This window comes from Microcebus murinus, unplaced genomic scaffold (assembly GCF_040939455.1).
Source record: "Microcebus murinus isolate Inina unplaced genomic scaffold, M.murinus_Inina_mat1.0 scaf055_hap2_Mmur4.0, whole genome shotgun sequence".
NCBI lineage: Eukaryota > Metazoa > Chordata > Mammalia > Primates > Cheirogaleidae > Microcebus > Microcebus murinus.
In genome coordinates, this window is record NW_027439001.1 from 59934 (window position 1) to 72072 (window position 12139).

At 62.3% G+C, this 12139-nt stretch overlaps 3 pseudogenes; all 3 read right to left on the reverse strand.

Annotated features, from left to right (window-relative positions):
- Nucleotides 1-832: 832 nt before the first annotated feature.
- Nucleotides 833-951, reverse strand: LOC142869086 (uncharacterized; annotated as a pseudogene).
- A 3852-nt stretch (nt 952-4803) lies between these two features.
- On the reverse strand, nt 4804-4922 carry LOC142869087 (uncharacterized; annotated as a pseudogene).
- Nucleotides 4923-8776: 3854 nt separating this feature from the next.
- On the reverse strand, nt 8777-8895 carry LOC142869089 (uncharacterized; annotated as a pseudogene).
- Between the last annotated feature and the right edge of the window lie 3244 nt (nt 8896-12139).

Sequence of the window (12139 nt, forward strand, 5' to 3'; positions counted from 1 at the left end):
AAAATGCAATAATAGAGATAAGAGACACTTTTTAAAAATAATGAATCCGGCCGGGCGCTGTGGCTCACGCCTGTAATCCTAGCTCTTGGGAGGCCGAGGCGGGCGGATTGCTCAAGGTCAGGAGTTCAAAACCAGCCTGAGCAAGAGCGAGACCCCGTCTCTACTATAAATAGAAAGAAATTAATTGGCCAACTGATATATATATAAAAAATTAGCGGGGCATGGTGGCGCATGCCTGCAGTCCCAGCTACCCGGGAGGCTGAGGCAGAAGGATCACTCGAGCCCAGGCGTTTGAAGTTGCTGTGAGCTAGGCTGACGCCACGGCACTCACTCTAGCCTGGGCAACAAACCGAGACTCTGTCTCAAAAAAAAAAAAAAAAAAAAAATGAATCCGAAGAGAAAAGTAAAAGGAGGCCTGTGGAGCAGGTCTGGGTGTGACTCCGGATCCCCGAACATCAGGTGCCACCACCAAAGATTCCTACGTGTAGCCCATAGAACCCCAAAAGCAACGGGAGGAGTTCTGGTCACATACTCCCTCAAAATGACATCCTGGCCTTCTTCTGGAACTCCCTCCCCTCTCAGACTCTCGAGGTTTCCTCCAGCGTGTCGGCTCCCACAGAGCAGACCTTTGGTCTGAGACCTGACTGTCCAGAAGCCAGGCATGCTGCCGCGTGGCGGCGGTGTCACGGCTCGGGACAAGAGGAGGCCCCACGGTGCGGGCTGGGGCGCCAGGCACCGCGGCGGGCGCCGAGGGTGGGGGTCACCCCCACCCCGGGCCGCCCCCGCACTCCCAGAAACGCGACAGAACCAGAGGCAAAAAAAAAAAAGAAGAAGCCTACGGCACCCGGTATTCCCGGGCGGTCTCCCATCCAAGTTCTAACCAGGCCCGACCCTGCTTAGCTTCCGAGACCAGACGGGATCGGGCGCGTTCGGGGTGGTGTGGCCGTGGACGGCGGAGGGCGCCCCTGCCCCGCTCAAGAAGCCGAGCCTCTCTGCGCTTCCCCGCCGCCTCCTCCCGCCCCAGGCCCCGCGCCGGGTCGGGCCTGTTGAGTTCGCCGGCCGGGTCCCGCGGGCTCCGAGGGACGGGGGTGACAGGCGGGGCGGGCAGGGAGCGGCGGGCCGGGGTTGGGGGCTGTCTCTGTATACACACACACTCACACTCACACTCACTCACTCACTCACACTCACACTCACACAAGATGCGCCTCCACGGCTGGACCCGCCAAGGTGGAGACCTTCAAGCCCCCCTCCTCTCCTCGCCTGGCCTCCTTCACCTCCCCGCCCCCCACCCCCAGCGCGCCGGGGCCGCTGACTGCGCACGGACGGGAGGGGCGGGGCGCTCGCCCTTTGACCCCAGCCAGGGGCGGCCCTCCCCCACAACCCCTTTCAGCTGCGCCCCCCACCCTGTGGCCTGGCGGCCGCCTATTCCCCCGGGCCAGGGCTGGGGCACAGCGCACGGGGGAGGGGAGCCAGTGTATGGGGCGTCTCTCTCTCTCTCTCTCTCTCTCTCTCTCTCTCTCTCTCTCGGGATGTGTCCCATGGGTGGGGTGGGGTGGCGTGGTTTGTGGGGCGCTGAAGAAATCAGTCCCCTCCATCTCCTCCCTCTGGAAAACACCCAAGCCCTTGGAGAACTGCCCGCACCGCTACCGTGGGGGCCGGGACCCTCCTCTGTGTCCTCCTGTGGCCCAGTCCAAGGGGCCTGGGCCTGGCCGGGGCTGCATTGGACCCCGACCACCCTGGCGTGTGGACTCGCTTAAAAATCGGCGATTAGATATTGGATTCCAGCGTCATTGAGGTCATTTCACTAATGAGTGCACCGCAAAGAGTTTCCTAATCCATCTGTGAGGGTGGCAACTGAAAGAGAATTTTAGAGCTGACAGGATAGGCGAGGAAAGGCATAGGAGATTTCCACACCCAGTAAGGAAGCCTTTCCCGAAGTGGAAGAAAGAAAGGAGCAAACAGAGACACCGGTAGCCCGCCCGGATCAGAGTCTGCCCCCGAGAGAAAGTACCCTGACCAGGTTCACCCGTGGGTGGGTCGCGAGCTAGCGGCGTTCAGAAGAGCGAGGCCCGCAGTCTGTGCAGAAGACACCTGCACTCGGGTGTGTGTGGCGGCACAATTCACAAGCAGCTCCAGATGTTAATCCAAGGAGAAGCCAGGGAGTTCCCAACGCCCCAGGTGTCCTCAGCCCACGACTGGCTGCTGTGGGAATGCGAAGCCCGGCTCCTTGTCTCAGAGCGGGGCAACCAGGAGGTGTGATGTCCACCCCGGCGTTCCCAGGAGGATCAGACTGAAGCTGGGACTTGGCCTGAAAGTGTCCCCTCGCATGGCCACCCCCTTCCCCTTCCTGCTCCTCTACTCCTGGTGCCCCTCCATCCAGGGGCCAGACCTTAAAGAGTCACCCGCAAGAGAATCCTGGTCCCAAAGGAGCCTTCTGGGGGACCCCTGCTGAGAGAGGTTGTGGGCATGGCCCGCTGGGGCTCTGCCCGACCCAGGGCTGAGAGATGCAACCTCCCAGCTCTGGGTCCCTGCAGGAAGTGTTGGCAAGCACAGGGCCAGTCCTCCAAAGGCCCAGGTGCAGGGAGCCCAGGCCAAGCAGCCTGTGGAAGAAGCCACATGCTGTGCCACCCCGGGGAACACGACTGCAGGCCACGGCCCTTCCCACCTCCTCCTCCTCCTCCTCCTCCTCCTCCTCCTCCTCCCACCCCGCCCCCGCCCCCGCCCCCACATGGCACAGGGCCCAGAGACACCTCAGACACTTGCTACCCAAAGTGCAAAGGGCATCAGTTGCTCCTCCAAACCCCCCCCCTGCCCAGCAGACCGCGTTGTCCAGCCAGCCCCCGGGCCTCCCTGGGGTGCCCAGCACAAAAGTGCAGACACCCACCGGACCCTCAATCTCAGTTTTCGGATGTTTTTGCCACTCTAAGGACCCGCAGGCCAGCTGGGCCTTCTGGCAGGACAGAGAGCCCCGGAATCCGACGTGGAGAGCTGGGTGTACGTCCCCATGAGGAGGCGGTCCCCACCTCCCCGGCTCTCCCCTTGCGGGGAGCGGCAGCCGCGGGGCCTCAGAGAAGACACCAGGCTGGGCCCCCACGGCACAGCGGGAGCACATCCCCCGCAGGCCACTTAGCGACGGCGGCCAGCCGGCGGACGGTTGGGTTGCGCGAGACGCTGCGGCCGCCCTGCTACCGGGTTCCTGGGAGGGCGTCCTGGAACCAGCGTCCACACCAAGCCCTTGGAAGGCCCAGGCGACGGAGGAGCCCCGTCAGGCAGGGGCCGAGGACGGTGACGGCCCGGGCGGGGAGGAGCGTGTCAGGCAGGGGCAGAGGACGGTGACAGGTGATAGGCCGGGCGGGAAGGAGTCAGTCAGGCAGGGGCCGTGGAGGAGACTGGCTGGGTAAGGGTTAGGGTTAGTGTCAGGGCACAAGTCACAATCGCAAAGACCTGGAAGCCACCCGAGTGCCCATCGACCCACGAGTGGGTAAGTAAAATGTGGCCCGTGGACACCACGGAGTGCTATTCGGCTATGAGGAGCAGCGGTGAGGGGGCACCTCTCGTGGTTCTCCTGGCCAGAGCTGGAACCCGTTCCAGTAAGCCAGGTATCCCAAGAATGGACACACGAGCACCACGTGAGCGCGCTCACCAGCAAATGGGTACGAACCGATGGACACCTAAGTGGACACAGAGGAATCACCTTCTTCGGGTGGGTGTCGGGCGGGTGGGGGGAGGGGATGGGCATACACATCCATTAGGAATGCGGTGGGTACGCACCGACTGGGGGATGGGCGCACTTGAAGCTCTGACCCGAGGGGGGAGGCTGGGAGAGGGCAACGCACCCGACCTTTACATTGGTGCCCCCACAATATGCTGGAACAACATGAGACGTAAATGAATAAGAACATGGGGGGGGAGGGGGGCACGGGCAACACATGTCACCTTAACACTTGGACTCCCATCATCTGCTTGAAAAGAGAGAGAAAAGAAAATGCAATAATAGAGATAAGAGACACTTTTTAAAAATAATGAATCCGGCCGGGCGCTGTGGCTCACGCCTGTAATCCTAGCTCTTGCGGGCGGATTGCTCAAGGTCAGGAGTTCAAAACCAGCCTGAGCAAGAGCGAGACCCCGTCTCTACTATAAATAGAAAGAAATTAATTGGCCAACTGATATATATATAAAAAATTAGCGGGGCATGGTGGCGCATGCCTGCAGTCCCAGCTACCCGGGAGGCTGAGGCAGAAGGATCACTCGAGCCCAGGCGTTTGAAGTTGCTGTGAGCTAGGCTGACGCCACGGCACTCACTCTAGCCTGGGCAACAAACCGAGACTCTGTCTCAAAAAAAAAAAAAAAAAAAAAATGAATCCGAAGAGAAAAGTAAAAGGAGGCCTGTGGAGCAGGTCTGGGTGTGACTCCGGATCCCCGAACATCAGGTGCCACCACCAAAGATTCCTACGTGTAGCCCATAGAACCCCAAAAGCAACGGGAGGAGTTCTGGTCACATACTCCCTCAAAATGACATCCTGGCCTTCTTCTGGAACTCCCTCCCCTCTCAGACTCTCGAGGTTTCCTCCAGCGTGTCGGCTCCCACAGAGCAGACCTTTGGTCTGAGACCTGACTGTCCAGAAGCCAGGCATGCTGCCGCGTGGCGGCGGTGTCACGGCTCGGGACAAGAGGAGGCCCCACGGTGCGGGCTGGGGCGCCAGGCACCGCGGCGGGCGCCGAGGGTGGGGGTCACCCCCACCCCGGGCCGCCCCCGCACTCCCAGAAACGCGACAGAACCAGAGGCAAAAAAAAAAAAGAAGAAGCCTACGGCACCCGGTATTCCCGGGCGGTCTCCCATCCAAGTTCTAACCAGGCCCGACCCTGCTTAGCTTCCGAGACCAGACGGGATCGGGCGCGTTCGGGGTGGTGTGGCCGTGGACGGCGGAGGGCGCCCCTGCCCCGCTCAAGAAGCCGAGCCTCTCTGCGCTTCCCCGCCGCCTCCTCCCGCCCCAGGCCCCGCGCCGGGTCGGGCCTGTTGAGTTCGCCGGCCGGGTCCCGCGGGCTCCGAGGGACGGGGGTGACAGGCGGGGCGGGCAGGGAGCGGCGGGCCGGGGTTGGGGGCTGTCTCTGTATACACACACACTCACACTCACACTCACTCACTCACTCACACTCACACTCACACAAGATGCGCCTCCACGGCTGGACCCGCCAAGGTGGAGACCTTCAAGCCCCCCTCCTCTCCTCGCCTGGCCTCCTTCACCTCCCCGCCCCCCACCCCCAGCGCGCCGGGGCCGCTGACTGCGCACGGGCGGGAGGGGCGGGGCGCTCGCCCTTTGACCCCAGCCAGGGGCGGCCCTCCCCCACAACCCCTTTCAGCTGCGCCCCCCACCCTGTGGCCTGGCGGCCGCCTATTCCCCCGGGCCAGGGCTGGGGCACAGCGCACGGGGGAGGGGAGCCAGTGTATGGGGCGTCTCTCTCTCTCTCTCTCTCTCTCTCTCTCTCGGGATGTGTCCCATGGGTGGGGTGGGGTGGCGTGGTTTGTGGGGCGCTGAAGAAATCAGTCCCCTCCATCTCCTCCCTCTGGAAAACACCCAAGCCCTTGGAGAACTGCCCGCACCGCTACCGTGGGGGCCGGGACCCTCCTCTGTGTCCTCCTGTGGCCCAGTCCAAGGGGCCTGGGCCTGGCCGGGGCTGCATTGGACCCCGACCACCCTGGCGTGTGGACTCGCTTAAAAATCGGCGATTAGATATTGGATTCCAGCGTCATTGAGGTCATTTCACTAATGAGTGCACCGCAAAGAGTTTCCTAATCCATCTGTGAGGGTGGCAACTGAAAGAGAATTTTAGAGCTGACAGGATAGGCGAGGAAAGGCATAGGAGATTTCCACACCCAGTAAGGAAGCCTTTCCCGAAGTGGAAGAAAGAAAGGAGCAAACAGAGACACCGGTAGCCCGCCCGGATCAGAGTCTGCCCCCGAGAGAAAGTACCCTGACCAGGTTCACCCGTGGGTGGGTCGCGAGCTAGCGGCGTTCAGAAGAGCGAGGCCCGCAGTCTGTGCAGAAGACACCTGCACTCGGGTGTGTGTGGCGGCACAATTCACAAGCAGCTCCAGATGTTAATCCAAGGAGAAGCCAGGGAGTTCCCAACGCCCCAGGTGTCCTCAGCCCACGACTGGCTGCTGTGGGAATGCGAAGCCCGGCTCCTTGTCTCAGAGCGGGGCAACCAGGAGGTGTGATGTCCACCCCGGCGTTCCCAGGAGGATCAGACTGAAGCTGGGACTTGGCCTGAAAGTGTCCCCTCGCATGGCCACCCCCTTCCCCTTCCTGCTCCTCTACTCCTGGTGCCCCTCCATCCAGGGGCCAGACCTTAAAGAGTCACCCGCAAGAGAATCCTGGTCCCAAAGGAGCCTTCTGGGGGACCCCTGCTGAGAGAGGTTGTGGGCATGGCCCGCTGGGGCTCTGCCCGACCCAGGGCTGAGAGATGCAACCTCCCAGCTCTGGGTCCCTGCAGGAAGTGTTGGCAAGCACAGGGCCAGTCCTCCAAAGGCCCAGGTGCAGGGAGCCCAGGCCAAGCAGCCTGTGGAAGAAGCCACATGCTGTGCCACCCCGGGGAACACGACTGCAGGCCACGGCCCTTCCCACCTCCTCCTCCTCCTCCTCCTCCTCCTCCTCCTCCTCCCACCCCGCCCCCGCCCCCGCCCCCACATGGCACAGGGCCCAGAGACACCTCAGACACTTGCTACCCAAAGTGCAAAGGGCATCAGTTGCTCCTCCAAACCCCCCCCCCTGCCCAGCAGACCGCGTTGTCCAGCCAGCCCCCGGGCCTCCCTGGGGTGCCCAGCACAAAAGTGCAGACACCCACCGGACCCTCAATCTCAGTTTTCGGATGTTTTTGCCACTCTAAGGACCCGCAGGCCAGCTGGGCCTTCTGGCAGGACAGAGAGCCCCGGAATCCGACGTGGAGAGCTGGGTGTACGTCCCCATGAGGAGGCGGTCCCCACCTCCCCGGCTCTCCCCTTGCGGGGAGCGGCAGCCGCGGGGCCTCAGAGAAGACACCAGGCTGGGCCCCCACGGCACAGCGGGAGCACGTCCCCCGCAGGCCACTTAGCGACGGCGGCCAGCCGGCGGACGGTTGGGTTGCGCGAGACGCTGCGGCCGCCCTGCTACCGGGTTCCTGGGAGGGCGTCCTGGAACCAGCGTCCACACCAAGCCCTTGGAAGGCCCAGGCGACGGAGGAGCCCCGTCAGGCAGGGGCCGAGGACGGTGACGGCCCGGGCGGGGAGGAGCGTGTCAGGCAGGGGCAGAGGACGGTGACAGGTGATAGGCCGGGCGGGAAGGAGTCAGTCAGGCAGGGGCCGTGGAGGAGACTGGCTGGGTAAGGGTTAGGGTTAGTGTCAGGGCACAAGTCACAATCGCAAAGACCTGGAAGCCACCCGAGTGCCCATCGACCCACGAGTGGGTAAGTAAAATGTGGCCCGTGGACACCACGGAGTGCTATTCGGCTATGAGGAGCAGCGGTGAGGGGGCACCTCTCGTGGTTCTCCTGGCCAGAGCTGGAACCCGTTCCAGTAAGCCAGGTATCCCAAGAATGGACACACGAGCACCACGTGAGCGCGCTCACCAGCAAATGGGTACGAACCGATGGACACCTAAGTGGACACAGAGGAATCACCTTCTTCGGGTGGGTGTCGGGCGGGTGGGGGGAGGGGATGGGCATACACATCCATTAGGAATGCGGTGGGTACGCACCGACTGGGGGATGGGCGCACTTGAAGCTCTGACCCGAGGGGGGAGGCTGGGAGAGGGCAACGCACCCGACCTTTACATTGGTGCCCCCACAATATGCTGGAACAACATGAGACGTAAATGAATAAGAACATGGGGGGGGAGGGGGGCACGGGCAACACATGTCACCTTAACACTTGGACTCCCATCATCTGCTTGAAAAGAGAGAGAAAAGAAAATGCAATAATAGAGATAAGAGACACTTTTTAAAAATAATGAATCCGGCCGGGCGCTGTGGCTCACGCCTGTAATCCTAGCTCTTGGGAGGCCGAGGCGGGCGGATTGCTCAAGGTCAGGAGTTCAAAACCAGCCTGAGCAAGAGCGAGACCCCGTCTCTACTATAAATAGAAAGAAATTAATTGGCCAACTGATATATATATAAAAAATTAGCGGGGCATGGTGGCGCATGCCTGCAGTCCCAGCTACCCGGGAGGCTGAGGCAGAAGGATCACTCGAGCCCAGGCGTTTGAAGTTGCTGTGAGCTAGGCTGACGCCACGGCACTCACTCTAGCCTGGGCAACAAACCGAGACTCTGTCTCAAAAAAAAAAAAAAAAAAAAAATGAATCCGAAGAGAAAAGTAAAAGGAGGCCTGTGGAGCAGGTCTGGGTGTGACTCCGGATCCCCGAACATCAGGTGCCACCACCAAAGATTCCTACGTGTAGCCCATAGAACCCCAAAAGCAACGGGAGGAGTTCTGGTCACATACTCCCTCAAAATGACATCCTGGCCTTCTTCTGGAACTCCCTCCCCTCTCAGACTCTCGAGGTTTCCTCCAGCGTGTCGGCTCCCACAGAGCAGACCTTTGGTCTGAGACCTGACTGTCCAGAAGCCAGGCATGCTGCCGCGTGGCGGCGGTGTCACGGCTCGGGACAAGAGGAGGCCCCACGGTGCGGGCTGGGGCGCCAGGCACCGCGGCGGGCGCCGAGGGTGGGGGTCACCCCCACCCCGGGCCGCCCCCGCACTCCCAGAAACGCGACAGAACCAGAGGCAAAAAAAAAAAAGAAGAAGCCTACGGCACCCGGTATTCCCGGGCGGTCTCCCATCCAAGTTCTAACCAGGCCCGACCCTGCTTAGCTTCCGAGACCAGACGGGATCGGGCGCGTTCGGGGTGGTGTGGCCGTGGACGGCGGAGGGCGCCCCTGCCCCGCTCAAGAAGCCGAGCCTCTCTGCGCTTCCCCGCCGCCTCCTCCCGCCCCAGGCCCCGCGCCGGGTCGGGCCTGTTGAGTTCGCCGGCCGGGTCCCGCGGGCTCCGAGGGACGGGGGTGACAGGCGGGGCGGGCAGGGAGCGGCGGGCCGGGGTTGGGGGCTGTCTCTGTATACACACACACTCACACTCACACTCACTCACTCACTCACACTCACACTCACACAAGATGCGCCTCCACGGCTGGACCCGCCAAGGTGGAGACCTTCAAGCCCCCCTCCTCTCCTCGCCTGGCCTCCTTCACCTCCCCGCCCCCCACCCCCAGCGCGCCGGGGCCGCTGACTGCGCACGGGCGGGAGGGGCGGGGCGCTCGCCCTTTGACCCCAGCCAGGGGCGGCCCTCCCCCACAACCCCTTTCAGCTGCGCCCCCCACCCTGTGGCCTGGCGGCCGCCTATTCCCCCGGGCCAGGGCTGGGGCACAGCGCACGGGGGAGGGGAGCCAGTGTATGGGGCGTCTCTCTCTCTCTCTCTCTCTCTCTCTCGGGATGTGTCCCATGGGTGGGGTGGGGTGGCGTGGTTTGTGGGGCGCTGAAGAAATCAGTCCCCTCCATCTCCTCCCTCTGGAAAACACCCAAGCCCTTGGAGAACTGCCCGCACCGCTACCGTGGGGGCCGGGACCCTCCTCTGTGTCCTCCTGTGGCCCAGTCCAAGGGGCCTGGGCCTGGCCGGGGCTGCATTGGACCCCGACCACCCTGGCGTGTGGACTCGCTTAAAAATCGGCGATTAGATATTGGATTCCAGCGTCATTGAGGTCATTTCACTAATGAGTGCACCGCAAAGAGTTTCCTAATCCATCTGTGAGGGTGGCAACTGAAAGAGAATTTTAGAGCTGACAGGATAGGCGAGGAAAGGCATAGGAGATTTCCACACCCAGTAAGGAAGCCTTTCCCGAAGTGGAAGAAAGAAAGGAGCAAACAGAGACACTGGTAGCCCGCCCGGATCAGAGTCTGCCCCCGAGAGAAAGTACCCTGACCAGGTTCACCCGTGGGTGGGTCGCGAGCTAGCGGCATTCAGAAGAGCGAGGCCCGCAGTCTGTGCAGAAGACACCTGCACTCGGGTGTGTGTGGCGGCACAATTCACAAGCAGCTCCAGATGTTAATCCAAGGAGAAGCCAGGGAGTTCCCAACGCCCCAGGTGTCCTCAGCCCACGACTGGCTGCTGTGGGAATGCGAAGCCCGGCTCCTTGTCTCAGAGCGGGGCAACCAGGAGGTGTGATGTCCACCCCGGCGTTCCCAGGAGGATCAGACTGAAGCTGGGACTTGGCCTGAAAGTGTCCCCTCGCATGGCCACCCCCTTCCCCTTCCTGCTCCTCTACTCCTGGTGCCCCTCCATCCAGGGGCCAGACCTTAAAGAGTCACCCGCAAGAGAATCCTGGTCCCAAAGGAGCCTTCTGGGGGACCCCTGCTGAGAGAGGTTGTGGGCATGGCCCGCTGGGGCTCTGCCCGACCCAGGGCTGAGAGATGCAACCTCCCAGCTCTGGGTCCCTGCAGGAAGTGTTGGCAAGCACAGGGCCAGTCCTCCAAAGGCCCAGGTGCAGGGAGCCCAGGCCAAGCAGCCTGTGGAAGAAGCCACATGCTGTGCCACCCCGGGGAACACGACTGCAGGCCACGGCCCTTCCCACCTCCTCCTCCTCCTCCTCCTCCTCCTCCTCCTCCTCCCACCCCGCCCCCGCCCCCGCCCCCACATGGCACAGGGCCCAGAGACACCTCAGACACTTGCTACCCAAAGTGCAAAGGGCATCAGTTGCTCCTCCAAACCCCCCCCCTGCCCAGCAGACCGCGTTGTCCAGCCAGCCCCCGGGCCTCCCTGGGGTGCCCAGCACAAAAGTGCAGACACCCACCGGACCCTCAATCTCAGTTTTCGGATGTTTTTGCCACTCTAAGGACCCGCAGGCCAGCTGGGCCTTCTGGCAGGACAGAGAGCCCCGGAATCCGACGTGGAGAGCTGGGTGTACGTCCCCATGAGGAGGCGGTCCCCACCTCCCCGGCTCTCCCCTTGCGGGGAGCGGCAGCCGCGGGGCCTCAGAGAAGACACCAGGCTGGGCCCCCACGGCACAGCGGGAGCACGTCCCCCGCAGGCCACTTAGCGACGGCGGCCAGCCGGCGGACGGTTGGGTTGCGCGAGACGCTGCGGCCGCCCTGCTACCGGGTTCCTGGGAGGGCGTCCTGGAACCAGCGTCCACACCAAGCCCTTGGAAGGCCCAGGCGACGGAGGAGCCCCGTCAGGCAGGGGCCGAGGACGGTGACGGCCCGGGCGGGGAGGAGCGTGTCAGGCAGGGGCAGAGGACGGTGACAGGTGATAGGCCGGGCGGGAAGGAGTCAGGTCAGTCAGGCAGGGGCCGTGGAGGAGACTGGCTGGGTAAGGGTTAGGGTTAGTGTCAGGGCACAAGTCACAATCGCAAAGACCTGGAAGCCACCCGAGTGCCCATCGACCCACGAGTGGGTAAGTAAAATGTGGCCCGTGGACACCACGGAGTGCTATTCGGCTATGAGGAGCAGCGGTGAGGGGGCACCTCTCGTGGTTCTCCTGGCCAGAGCTGGAACCCGTTCCAGTAAGCCAGGTATCCCAAGAATGGACACACGAGCACCACGTGAGCGCGCTCACCAGCAAATGGGTACGAACCGATGGACACCTAAGTGGACACAGAGGAATCACCTTCTTCGGGTGGGTGTCGGGCGGGTGGGGGGAGGGGATGGGCATACACATCCATTAGGAATGCGGTGGGTACGCACCGACTGGGGGATGGGCGCACTTGAAGCTCTGACCCGAGGGGGGAGGCTGGGAGAGGGCAACGCACCCGACCTTTACATTGGTGCCCCCACAATATGCTGGAACAACATGAGACGTAAATGAATAAGAACATGGGGGGGGAGGGGGGCACGGGCAACACATGTCACCTTAACACTTGGACTCCCATCATCTGCTTGAAAAGAGAGAGAAAAGAAAATGCAATAATAGAGATAAGAGACACTTTTTAAAAATAATGAATCCGGCCGGGCGCTGTGGCTCACGCCTGTAATCCTAGCTCTTGGGAGGCCGAGGCGGGCGGATTGCTCAAGGTCAGGAGTTCAAAACCAGCCTGAGCAAGAGCGAGACCCCGTCTCTACTATAAATAGAAAGAAATTAATTGGCCAACTGATATATATATAAAAAATTAGCGGGGCA